This window comes from Temnothorax longispinosus, chromosome 3 (genome assembly GCF_030848805.1).
Source record: "Temnothorax longispinosus isolate EJ_2023e chromosome 3, Tlon_JGU_v1, whole genome shotgun sequence".
Classification (NCBI taxonomy): domain Eukaryota; kingdom Metazoa; phylum Arthropoda; class Insecta; order Hymenoptera; family Formicidae; genus Temnothorax; species Temnothorax longispinosus.
The window spans coordinates 4402303-4410361 of NC_092360.1; positions in this window are offsets into that span (position 1 = coordinate 4402303).

The following is an 8059-nucleotide window of genomic DNA, read 5'->3' on the forward strand; positions in this document are numbered from 1 at the left end:
AAAATTCGTTCTACAAGGATCGTCCGGGAATTTCGGCCAAACGTCTTAGCATATGAATGCCGCCTCTGTCCCGCGAGATATACGATTTTTTCCCCGTTCCCCCGTGAATGGAAATTCGAAAACGCGGACCGATGACCGGAGGTTTAGTGAATACGGGGCGGGAGGAAGGGAGGGGTCTTGGTATATCTCTTTCGTTGGAATGAGGGTGGCACGTGCTCGTCTTTTCTGTCTTCGTCCTTTTAAGGCTGTATAAGGACGGATCTACAGAATGAACGGGGGTGCGGCGGAAGGAAAATTTGTGAGCGCGATGGACGGCCGCCGACACAATGGCTGCGTTTAATAGTACATTAAGCACATCGCGGAACGACCTTAGTCGTGACCGCCGTGACGAACTTTTCCTCGGACAGTAGGGCGCAATAATCACATCCGGGTGCGAATCCCCCATATGGGGATGAAAGTCTTATGAGTCTGTGCAAAAATACTGTTGAAATGTGCATATTATATATTATTGTTATATTAGGCAAAAAATCTCTATACCTATTTGACGCATGTTAAGTTTACTCATGTATGTACATAATTGTGCAGGCTATAATTTAACTCACAATAAATAGTCACTAGTTTACCTCTCTTTTAGCTATATATATTTTTAGATAATATTGAATAAATTATTTTCGAAGCAAATATATATCAGCTAATACATTATAAGCTTTTAAATTATAAGACATAAGATTGTTTCCCGCGCCAATTAGAAAAAAGAGCAAATAGTTATGTATTCAAAACAAATTTATTATTTGTTCAAACAAAATCTTATTTATTAATAAAAGACATAATAAAAATATAAGAAAGGATGACTGATGAAACTCGCTAAGAATAGAATGACAAGCAAAGAAAACTTAAATAAATATTATTCTTGAATTTTCTTGAGTTCCATTCTAAAATAATGACAATTGAAACGAAAATATTTGTAACATTTTGATAACAACGATGGTTTAATTGAATCATCAAAGTAATCAGTACTATTTTCAGATAATACAGTGTCAACATACTCTGTCAATAATATTAAAGACTAATAAGAATCACCGAAACTGCTCGGTAAAATTATCAACTATCTGGATAAATAAAATTAAATTTCATAAATATAATTAAATCGTGTAAAGTAATAAAAATTGTCAATTACTTCAAAGAACGAATAAACATTTCGAATTTTACTGTTCATCAAAATCGCGGGTAAATAGGTATATAGAAAACCAAATAGGTATATAGAAGTCAAATATTTGGCTTCCACTCGTCGTAATCACCTGAAAATGATACGCTGCGCTATTCCATAAAGGAGAAACAACTTCTTTTCTCGTGTTCAATTACGAGGAAATACCGTATCTCGATCTGCGAAGTATCGGCGTATAATACGTACTCGATGTATCAGTTTAGATTGCGTTGCAACGTCGGACTAAATTGCCGCAATCGTTATCCTCCGCCATGAAAGAACTGTTCGAAATGAGTTTCCTTCGATCGACTTCCGGCCTCGAAAGAGCAAGGAGGCATCGACGTTCTCGCACGTATGTCGGTTTGCGGCGGTTTGAGCAATTGCACGCGCTCCGCCTCGTTACCGCGCTACGTAATTGGTAATTGGTAATTGTTGGCAATTGGCCGCGCAATATCGCGCGCCAATGACGCACTTATATGGATGTAAATTATGGGGCGACGTACCGTGTCTGACGGCAAATTCACCTTTAAAGCTCTGAATATTCAGCGGCAATTTTAATTACCATTCAATGGCGCATTTTGCCATTACGCGCGATGCCATGCTGGAAATTAGCGTAAAAATCGCTACCAGGCTTTCACGCGATCGCTCAAGTGCGCGTGCGTGCGAATTGAATCGTAATGAGCGTCACCAGAAATGTTTGGCGTCACCAGAAATCAATTTCATGCGTAAAGACTGTTATCGGACCACTTCTAATAGCATTTTGTTTATTCCAATTGACGAGGAAAATAACTTAATAGTACTTAAAACACAATAGAATGTTTTTCATCAGGTATTGTATTATAAGTAACAGTTCAAGATATTAGCGATATTAATATCTTTTATTAGCAATTAATAACACAATAATGTTAAGCAAAGTAATCGCTCATGAAAAGTAGCAAGAGAAAATCAATAGAATCGTACTGTCAAGTACGGCACGCGAGTATCGAGCTCTGCCTTATTTTCGATAACGCGCTGAACCTCGTAAGAATCTGGGTGTTAAGTAAAGCAGGCATCGATCACTTATAACGTTCGCCTCGCGGTAGGGCACGTATCGATCATACCGTCGAAAGATAGAAAGACACCGGCGTTATCTCGCCCGGCGATTCAAAGCGACGGAAGTGAGCCGAGGGGGGCGGAGGCGGAAGAAGCCGGTTTTTCGGGAACGGCTGCCGCCGTAGGTGTCGAAGGGACACGAGGCTCGAACGAGCCCGCAATTAGGCGGTCCCGGGGTCGACGACGGGCGCAGCGACGGGGTCGGGCATTATGCAAAACAGATTTTAAATTTAGATGCGGCCCACTGTGGCCCATACACACATAACGCGCGCGCTAGCACGCCGTTCGTGTGGCGCGCGCGAATCCACGCGGGCCACACGTAAGAGCCTGTAAGCGTGGGTCGTGTCGTGCTCGACAAATTAGCGCGTTTTAAATCCAATCCGTGCTGAAAAGGGGAGTCGTTGTGGATGGCTATGCCGGGGATGGGAACGAGAATGCGGGGGGGAAAGGGAATAGAAGGGTGGCTGTCGGGCTGTTTTGCATTTCTCGCGCGCGCGCCGAACATTTGAGGTGTAAAATATTAAATCCAGGCGCCTCCGCCATATCGCCTACGTCCTCGGCAGGGCGGCAGGATAGAGGGAGAGAGAAAGAGATAGATAAAGTGGAGGAAAGGGCGATAGCGGAGAGAGCGGAAAGGGGTCGGAAGCTGCCCCCCCAGAAGGGGAAGGAGGATACGGCGAGGCGGCTCTGCGGCGCGCACTCAGCAAGTTTACATTTAAATGTAAAAGTGCCGAGTGCCGCTAGGCGAAAGCTGCTGTTTTGCATTCGAAAGCTCATGATTGCCTCTGAGCTTTGCTTTTGATGCCGAGGCATTTCGCGCTGTCGACAGGCGGAGAGGTGCGTCGCTAAAGTCTGGTCGACTTCGGCTCCGGTCGAGATGGAGCATGGAGCGCGTTACAGAGAGGCGCTCCAGCTTCGTTCCATGCACGTCGTTTCACATTCGGACGCTTTCATCGATTCCGATTCGATTTCTTCGCAGCAAAAAGCTACGAAAGGATTTTTTTTAGTCGCGTTCTTCGAGAATAATCTGTGCGTCGAGAAATTTAGGAATTTGCAAAAACGAATTTTCAGAAATATGCAATTTTCTTATTTTTCATTTAATTTCAGATAGACTTCACTTTAGACGAAATATTATGGTCAGATTATATGCATTATGATTTGCGAGGGCGTACCACGTTGTACTGCGTGCGTCAATGATACCATTGCATTTTTCACAGATATTACATTTTCCGCAAAACGCCGTCCTTCGAACACACGTGCACTCACCCTCACATATACAAGTGTCCGCGCGCGCGAGTGCACCCACACGTTGTCCGTTTGATTTCCGGGATCTAATCAATTCTCGGAAGGCGAAACGACAGACGAGCGGGTTACGAGCAAGCGAGGCGAGCTAGCCGTTATTCCTCTAATATGTATGTTTCTTATGAGCGCCGGTAAAAGGGCTCCGTGCAATTTCCTATGATAGATCGAGTCCCGCGGACAAGTTCCATTACGGCCGGCTCTGAATTATTGAGCTGGCAATTCCCCGGCGACACGCGGTACGCCCTGCATCAAAGTGTCAACGGGCTCATTAAGCCTCCAAATCAGGTGAACTAACGCGGTAACCGTTCGACCGTTCCGTTCGTTCGGGTTCGTCGATAAACACCCTAGTGGTTTAATTTGAATTTGTTCACGCCATTATGTGCGTATTAAGGGCTCCGACACCTTTTCGTTCAATGACTGATCAAGCTTCGATTCCAGCTTCTCTTTTGTCCGCGGTATAAAAGAAGCATATATAGAATATATAATAAATTATAAACTAAAGCATGACTTCTTTATGTTAAATAAAATCATAAAAATTTTAATAGATATAAGAAATGTTATATTTAAAATATTATTTTTATTCACTATAAAACGTAAACACGGATGAATAAAATACAGGATAATAAAAATAAAAGTCATTAAAAGATTTTTGTATAAAGAAAACCTTTACCTACCTAATTTTTAAAGTAAAAATTATAAAAGGTTACAAAGTTGCGTGATTCATCCAAAATATGACGCACCGCGCGGTTTCCGCAAGTGGCAAGCACTGCGTATTGCCCGATGACGTTATGAAATATCAAGTATGTTTTATCGTCGCGATCGACAGAATATACGCAACGATACACCACAGGGGATGAAGTGTAATGTTACTCTCTCGTCGCGGTTTTATTTCATTTTTTTTCTTTCGTCCCTTGCGGTCGGAAAGGAGCGCGCATTTGCATTTCTCTCTCCACGGATCGAAAAGCGGAAGATGGCCGATGCAGATTACGACTATCTGTAATCCCTTGAAATAGGACCTGTTACTATAAACTGCTGCTTGTATCTGCGATCGCTAGAAGGGCCGAATTGGCACGATCGTTATCTCAAGTCGCCCTTCTGGTCCATATGCTGGGCTAATAAGAGCCCTAATAACGGGTGCCCCACCCCTTCGGTATATGTGGGGACTGTCACTAAATATTTTTCTTCCTCAACGGTTGCTCTGGGAGTTCGTCCGTGATGCCATGACGCATATGTCCTCAACGGACGGCTTATTTCGACAAAGATCGATTTTTACATTCTCAATATTTAATAAAAAAGGCTTAAGTTAGATTTATCTAATCACTTTGTCGGAAAATACATTGACATCAAATTTCCTTTTTGCTGTGTATCGTAAAAATGACTGTTCTTGCATTATATTTGCATAATAATATATTTTATCTCAATAATACTATAATATTTCTTTCTTTCAACAAAAAGTGTTTTAGTGAAAGATGTAAGCTGTGGAGATTAAGGAAAATTGTTCTGTATTTTTCTTCAGACAACGCGCGATGAATAAAAATATCCCTTCAGTTTTATCAGATGCTAAAACCAGATCAAAGCTTTACATAAAGATAGCTCCTGCATTTAAGGCTGAATATAGTATATATATATATTTTTTTTTACTAACTCTGTTTTCGCTTCGAATGCAAATGGCTCAATCACGCGTTCGGGGGGCACTGCAGTGGTTGGTGCTTACCCGCGTAATTTATTCGTAAGGGCGTTAAAGTTTCATAAGTCGTGCACATAAAATGCACTCGAGAATGGAGAGTAAGAGTGTCCACCCCCTCGCCACCTCTCTATCTCGTTGCGCCGCTCTCGCTCCCTCCTATCCACCAGCCCACCCTTCCCGCCATCCCTGGCGCGGCAGAAAATTATGCAGATGGCGGAGAAAACCTTTGATAAACACGACAGTCTCTGATCGTTATGCAGATCCGCGCCACTGTAAAATGGCGGCAATCTCTCCCTCTCACTCGAGCGGCCGCCAACCATCCCTCGCGTCCTCATCCTCCCTCTTCCCGCTCGCCCTCCTCCCTCTCGCCAGTCCACTGGACCCCGGAGGGTGTTTCAGTTTCTCACTCCCCGCCACCCTCATCTCGCTCCTCCGCAGCTCGCGCTCCTGATTTTCACACCCCGGCCGCGGCGGCGACGGCGACGGCACCGCCACACCAAGTCGAGAGGGTGGAAAGTACGCACCCTCCCGCTCTCGGTTCAACTTGTCTAACGCGTCTGCGCCGGGTCGTACCACCCGATGTATATATGCGCTGCGATTTCATTGGAAGATCCTGGTGCCGCTCGAAGAGCCACATGCACACAGACCGCACACACGAGGCCACCCATCCACTCACTCACCCATCCACCCACCCATCGCCCGTCGTTGCCGTCGTCATCGTCGCTCGGGGGTACTTCGGCACCCTGGCAGTCACTGAGACACTAGTAAAGAGAGCGTATACTTTATACCTACATCCTGCCACCCGCGCCACCAAAATGGTCGTGAAGACACTTTATCGTTCCATTTTTCTCCCGGGAAACGAGCCCGGGCTCCGAGCCCGTGAAATCCTTAGAAACTCAAGACCGGGAAGCAAGCAGCGATCGCATTTCCATACATTCGGATGACGCAACGCCCAATAAAAGTCAATTAACCGTGAGAGTGTACAACAACGATCCTTGTATATTCTCACGAACTAGGTCGCCGCTATATCGAGCAACTGACAATGAGGATGTTTTCACCTTTGATCACATTATTTTGACGCACACATTATTTTACCATTACATAGGATTTCTCTTCAAAAGAAACACTATTGGATTAAACATGCTTTTGCGACATCTAAAAAACTAATTTCGAGAACTTTGATTTTAATGTCCTCAAAGAAACTCGCATTTTATTATTTTCCTATATGCTGAATAGTCCTAAGATAACTTTTTGCCAAGTTATCCCGCGTAAAAATAAAATAATGTTTTATATTTTTAAAGAATTTTGGACCGTTACGTCCACGTTCTACGAAGATAAACGTCCTCGACGAAGGCTTTGATGGTATCGTTAATGCACGCCACACACTGGAATATTCCATTATACGACCGATGCTGCTGACGTCATCGACTACAATCACAGGTATCCCGCTGGCATAACGTAATTTCCTGAACCGAGTGTCTAGATGTCGAAGCCCACCCTTCGCGATAGCTGTCACACATTTATTTCGTTATGTATTTAAAACCATTGGATGTTATACTCATATCATAATTGTTCTTCCGACCTAATTTCGATATCACTCATTTATCAATATGATATATGATACCCGAGATACAGTTCTAGTCTAGATTACAGTTTTCTAATTTTTCTATACAAGACTCTTCTAAACATCACATTGAAAAAATGACCGTTATTTCAACGTTGATATTACAAAAATTATAGAATTATATAATACCGAAAATTAAGAAATTTTTGACACATTTTTGAAACATTAAGTTTAAGAAATCTAGAAAAGTAAAAATGCACTTTTTAAATTTAAAATATTTTGTTTGACGTTTAATAGTTCAGACATTCGTCGAGACATTTTACCATCAAATTTTACTCAAAACTTCTACATATATAAACTCACAAGATAATGCAATTTCTATATAGCTCGTATAGATCTACAAGATACCTATGACGTCATCATGATATTATGTAGCTGTTAACGAGCGGAAGGAATTATGTTACCTTTGAAGAGTAGTGTTTTTCAAAGCTCGTCTGTTTCTTGAACCCCTTGAAATAATGTTTTATTCATGCACACCGCGTCCATCGAAAGCGTTGGTCGAGCAGAGTTGCCTATATTTAAGTGCGTATAAACTTTTCCTTGAAACCATAGAATATTTTAGCACCTCGACTAATTGCGTGGTTACGTGCCGTGAATGAAAGTCTCTGCTGATCGTTTCGCACTTCCGATACTTTCGCGGTGTTGCAATTTATTTGAGGGAATAATTTAAAATACATAATAGAAGCGAGTCCCCTCTCCTCCATCATCCACAATTCATTGAATTCCGAATAATGAAGCATGTTTTAATAACTGTCAGAGAATTGAATCATGAAAGATATTTACAAACAACAAATTACGAACAACAAATGTTTTCTTGTATGTAAATCCACTTTTTTACTAAAATTTAATTAAAATTTGTAATTTTACATAACATTAAAACTCTCCTGATAGCTGTAATTTCAAGCAAGTCCTTTTAAAATTAACTGAAGAATAAAATTGTTTTTATTTATTTGAATACTTAAAGTTCAGAGTTGATTAAGTTTGATTGATTCGTTAATTTATTTACCATCTATCAATCAAATGTATCGATTACGATTATTAATTCAAAAAATAGTTCTTTATACTTACAATAAACGCGACGATCAATAGACATAGTTATGAAGCTATGATCATTACGTAATGCATAATTAAAAAAGTTCAGTCAAACTAG